The sequence below is a fragment of the Aquarana catesbeiana genome, linkage group LG02 (genome assembly GCF_042186555.1).
Source record: "Aquarana catesbeiana isolate 2022-GZ linkage group LG02, ASM4218655v1, whole genome shotgun sequence".
NCBI lineage: Eukaryota > Metazoa > Chordata > Amphibia > Anura > Ranidae > Aquarana > Aquarana catesbeiana.
In genome coordinates, this window is record NC_133325.1 from 180,257,223 (window position 1) to 180,263,540 (window position 6,318).

Genomic DNA, 6,318 nt, shown 5'->3' on the forward strand with positions numbered 1-6,318 from the left:
ATTACTTTGACCCAAGTGCAGTCCAGGAACAGGAGGAGGAGGATTTCTTGGACCAAAAATTGGTTGCTTTATTAATCGTGACCAATTATGTCACATGCCTTTGCTGCGGGAACTCCAGAAGAATAATCCAGATGATTTTTGGAATTATCTCCGGATGACAGACCCCTGCTTTCACCAACTCTTGACATTGTTGATCCCCCTATATTAAGAAGCAGGACACATGCATGAGGCTTTTTTTTTTTTTTTTTTTTGGTTGAATTTTGATTTGGTATATTTTCTATATTTCTGGATGCATAGAATGCACTTTTTGGTTAAGTTCTATTGGCAGATAGCATGTCTAATTTTATTTGTTTTCTTTTTTTAATGCACAATAAAAACATTGTGGAGAATAATACTTGGCTATGTGTTTTACTTCAAATGACAGTTTGGGAGTATATATATATATATATATATATATATATATATATATATATATATATATGTATTTTTCCCCAGTTTTAAAGAAAGAATATAGGCATTATAGACATAATTTCCCCCTAATAATAATTATAGATTTTTTTTTCTAACTACATATAATAGCAATAAAAGAAAAAAACGAACATTACGAACGCTAGTTTACAAGACCGACCGCTTCTGGCTCGTCCTTGCTTCCGAGCATGCGTGCTTGTACTTTGGACTTTTGTCAGACGGACTTGTGTACACATGCTTGGAAAGTCCAACAACAGACCGTTGTCCGCGGAAAATTTATAAACCTGCCATCCAACATTTGTCCACGGAAAGTTGGCCAACAATTGTCTGATGGATCGTACAAACGGTCGAATTTTCGTCCAACAGCCTGTCATCACACTTGGATTCCTGTCGGAAAATCCAATCGTGTGTACGAGGCTTTAGTCTACTCCTGCACCTTTCTCTGACTGGCATGGAAGCGCATTGTGTAGATGTAAAGGTGCCCATCAAACAATAATGGGATTCTCCTTGACATGCATTGTCATGTAACAACCAAAACACAACAAATCACACAGGTGTGAATGGGGGCTTAATCTAATGGTGGCCATACATGCTTCAATAAAGGATCAATTTCTGAAAATCTTTCCAGTTAGGAATGATCAATTGATAGTCAACAACCCAATCAATTGATATGACATACACAGGAAAGTGGATTTGTGATCAATAGGTGGAATATACAATGTCAACCAAGGCATCTCATAATCTTATTGATCAAATTCATGAACAACGCATCACAGCGCTGGAAAATAAATACAAAACCAATGATAACTTTCCATCCTGGCCAATCGAATGCAATCTAAATTGAAATTGAGAATCAATCAGAAGGGAAGGAAGTTATGTTTATTCAGTTGTTTGCTGATTTTATTGTCTTGAACAAATTGCACACCATTCAAGAAACTTAAGTGTGTAAGGCCCACCATGATATGTGCTTCAGGCAGATGGTCACCTGCTCCAGTTCTTTAGAACCCTTTTTTTTCCCTTTGTCTCTCTTCTCTCCTCATTCGTTCCACTTTTTGATCTTATAAAAAACACTATTAAAGTAAAACTAAAGGCAAAACTTTTTTTTAGCTTTGTATAGATTGGAGATGGATTAGAACCCCTGTCAATTTGTTATTGCTGTCTGTGTCCCCTGTTAGGGAGATTCACCCTGTCCTGCTTATCGTTATCACTGAGATTGACAGTAAAAGAAAAATCCAAATGTTAAGTTGTCACCAAAACACGAATAGAGTGGAAATCTTCCAATGGGGACACTAGTTCTGGTGACAGCTGATGTCCTCCTCGGCTAGGCAAGAAATACAGATGCAGAAAAATATCCAGTGGTTGCTTTAGTCCACTGTCCATTCAGTCCAGCTCAATGACCTCTCAATGCTTCCTCTAAAGCAGAACTAAACCCATCCATTTAATAAGAAAGAGGAGCTGATGACGGGCGGTCTTTCAAGGAAGCGTAAATAGCTGGAATGAGGCTGGGGACCATGGGGCACGCTGATATGTCTGCTCAGAGGGGGACTTACCATATGGATAGGTGGACGTCAGAAGGAAAGGAGATTGCCTGAGTATCAAATCGAATTCTATAGCCTCAAGCAATGTAACATGAAGGGGCTCAGGGAGGAAGGGCGTCATTTATGAGGGAGCCAAAGCAAGGTCTGCAGTGAAATAGGAGCACAGTTGGACAGTTCTAGACGCACCCAGAGGGGAACGTTCGAGGCTGCATGGAGCATGGAAAGTGGGGAAATCTGGGCAGCCACATAATATCTACAAAAATTAAGAACCCCCAAGTCACCTTGTGGTCTGTGGACCTGGGGACTCTGGGGGGGGGGGGGGTCTCTGGGCCCAAATGAAACGGAGTATCCGGTTTTGTAGGAGGAAAAGGAAGAAAGGGGGGACTCTCACTGGTAACGTGCAGAAGTAATAGAGGATTTTTATGGCGTGAATCTCCTTCCTATCCAGGTAAGAAAAGGTTATTGCCATGAATGCATAAGGGAGCAAAGGGGGGGGGAGTTAGTAGTTACTGGAAAAGGGTGAAGAATAAGACGCTATCATTTTAATTCCTAAATAGTCAATTGAGTGGGGCGCCCATCATTACGGGAAATGCGTTTTGTAGGCATTCCACAATGTCAGCAAGGGAGGGTGACATTCAATGCCGTCGTTTTTGAAGGGTTAATTTAGAGCCCCGGAATGGCTGACAAACATCCGAGAGTGAAAAATATTTATTCTATTCAAGTATGTATTGTTCACCCCAAAAAGTACTTAAAGCGGAGTTCCACCCAAAAATGGAAATTCCGCTTTACGTGTAGGTGACCCCCTGACATGCCGCATTTGGCATGTCATTTTTTTGAGGGAGGAGCGGGTACCCTGTTATTGAAGTTAAACTGTTTTTTTATTTTGGTATACCAAGGGTTCAGGTTAGAAAGTGTCTTCTAAAATGGTGTCCCCTTTGTGAAGATTCCCTATCACTTCCTGTTCAAAAAGACAGGAAGCAATGGAAAATCTCCCTGGTGGGGGGCGGGGACAGGCAATAAATGCCTGGCAGATATTTTGACCCTTGCTTACTCTTTCTGAAACTAAAATAAATGTTTTTTTCTAGAGTTGGGCTTTAATCTGACTAACAAGAAATGTGTTGGGGAAAAATAACTATCCACGGAATTAATAGTGTGTGTGTTTTATTATTGTTGCCTTTTCATTTTTAGCAGGATGGAGATGGACAAGAGGTTCTTAAAATGCCAACAGAAGAGATTATCCGGAGGACATGGCTCCTGGACAGTGAAATAAAGGTAGGAGTCACACTTACATAGGTTTAGTTTACTTTTTATATATTGTGGAAAAGCAATCCAGGTCCTGTGCTCTAGAATATACAGTATATCTATATTTCATTACTGTAAAGTCAATGTAAGGATACACGTATCTTTTTTTTTTTTAATCTTTTTATTTGAAAAAATTTTTCATTACAACATACAAAAAATAGAGAAACAAGGGACATCACCATGAACAGGGACACATTAATACCGTCCTCTTATCCGTGCATTTTTATCATTCCAATGTGTACCAGTTCAAAATACCCGTATACAGTAGACATCAAAAAGGGTTTCTTCTTTTTTTCCCCCCATTTACTCCCTCACTCCACCCCCTGCAAACCCTCCGCCATTCACCACACCATACATCTTTTGAACCAACCCCACCCCATACCATCCTCATCCCATCCCCCTTCCATTCCAACCCTATCCTGGTCCAGCCATACTTTCCATATTTTTTCAAATTTCTTATGGTTACCTCTCTTCTTATATATGTACTTTTCTCTGCAAATCACCTCCCTTACTGCATTCACCCACTCTGAAACCGTCGGTGCCCCCTTTCTCTGCCAGCGCTGCGCAATAAGCTTTTTACCCTGAAACAGGCATCTGACCCTTGCTGTCTGTATGTCCTTTGAGGTCACTTTGTCCTCCGTCAGTCCCAGCAAGCACTCTCTCGCCTCCAACCTCAGCGACGTCCCAAATACTAAGTTTATCTTTTCCACAACCCCTTTCCAATATCTATGTAGTTTGGGACATCGCCAAAACATGTGAATCAAATCTCCATACCCCCCTCCACATCTTTGGCACTTTGAGTCAGGTCTCTCACCCCACTTAAATAATTTCAAAGGTGTGTAATATGCCCTGTAGGATAAGTAAAAGTGAGACATCACCTGTGAAGGAGAAAGAGTGACCCTGGGCCCCAGCGACAGGACATACTCCCATTGATCGTCAGACAGCACTCCCACGTCTTTCTCCCATTTAATCCTATTTTTGTTTCCCCCCATACCTTCCTGAGCTGATGCCTTCAAGCATCCATAAATGTCAAAGATTAATCCCTTCGTAGAGCTCGCGTCAATCAGCTTTCTCAAAGAGGCCATTTCGCACCACACTGGCGCTTCCTTCTCAAATTGTGCCTCCAGGGCGTGCCTAATCTGCAAATATCTGTAGAGTGACCTGTTAGAGATTGCGTACTCCTCCACTAGCTCTTGAAAAGACTTTAACCTCCTGCCCTGTACACCTGTGCCAAGCAGTGAATGCCCTGGCGGTCCCATTCTTCAAAACGTCCCATTTTTTTGAGCTCATTGAGGTTATTGTTATCCCAAAGTGGGGAAAATTCCGCAAAGCCAGTGTAACCCAGAGTTTTTTTGACTTGTACCCAAGTCTTGACCATCATCTGGGTAGTGGGACATTTGGTGCCGAATGAATCTGCCTCTAATGCCTCTGCAATTGTATCATGTCCGGTGTCATTCAACAAAATACTGCCCCCCTCCTTCATCCCTTAACCTATTACTACCTTCCACCTGTTGCAGTTGGGATGCTAAAAAATAGCCTCGTGGATCTGGTACCGCCAGGCCACCCTTCCCCTCTGGTTGCCACAACGTCCGTAAGCCGATCCTAGCCACCCCATTTTTCCAAATAAGTTCTCTAAACACGCTGTCTATTTTTTTGAACCAGTGCCCGGAGATCCACACAGGAGAGTTCTGCAGAACGTATAAAATTTGGGGTAACCAGACCATCTTGATCAAGTTGCAGCGTCCAGCAACCGAGAGGGGCAGGCGTCCCCACACTCGGCACTTCTGCTTCAACTTTTTCATGAGTGGAACTAGGTTTCCGGATATATACTGTCCTGGATCTCTAGATATATGCCCAGGTATTTCATTTGTCTGACTATTCGAACTTGTAATGCTTGATGAGGAAGGGGTTCGTTCAGAGGGTCTATGGGTAAAATCACTGATTTCTCCCAGTTAACCAGTAGCCCGGAGAAAACACCAAATTCCTCAACTATCCCCATAGCTGTTTTCAGTGAGTCCTGCGTATCTGCTAGGAACAACAAAATATCATCTGCGTACAGGGCCACTTTGTCCACCCCTCTCCTTCTTTTAAACCCCTGCACACCCTGTGCCATCCTCAAAGCAACAGCCAAGGGCTCAATTGCCAGGGCAAAGAGCAGGGGGGACAAAGGGCACCCCTGTCTCGTACCCCTGCTCAACTGAAACCACTCTGAGCACTGACCATTAATTTTAACCTTGGCCCTCGGGTCATTATACAATAAGCTTAGCCACTGGACAAACCCAGAGCCAAACTGGTATTCCGCCAGCACCTTCTACAAGTAATGCCATTCCAGGGAGTCGAAAGCCTTGGTTGCGTCCAATGAGAGAACCGCTCTCTTGCCACTATTTTCTATGGGTATTTGCATATTAAGGTACACCCGTCTTATGTTCGTGCTTGTTGATCTATCCGGGATAAACCTGGTCTGGTCTATATGTATTAGTTTGGAGATTATCTTATTCAGCCTTGCGGCCAATACTTTTGCCAAGATCTTCACGTCCGAACACAAAAGCGAGATGGGCCTATATGAGGTCATATCTATTGGGTTCTTTCCTTCTTTCAACAAGGTTATTACTATAGCTTCTGACATAGAGGAAGGCAAAATCTTATCCTCCCTGGCTCCATTAAATACCTCCAAGAGTAAGGGTAATAGTACCTCTCCGTATTTTTTAAATATTTCTATGGGCAGACCGTCGGGGCCCGGTGACTTTTGGCCCGCCATGTCTCCCACTGCCCTTTGCAATTCTTTGAGAGTCAATGGGGCATCCAACATTTCCCGGTCCTCACTTGATAATGGAGTTATCCTCAACTCCTCAAAGAAACCCTGCATTTCCCCCTCCACATTTGTTTTAGAAGAACTGTATAGCTTCTCAAAGTATGTCCTAAATTCACCTAATATGTCGGGGGTGGTTTTTTTAATTACTCCCTCCCTCCCCTCAATTGCTGGTACAGTACTCGAGGGGCCGTTTGCCTT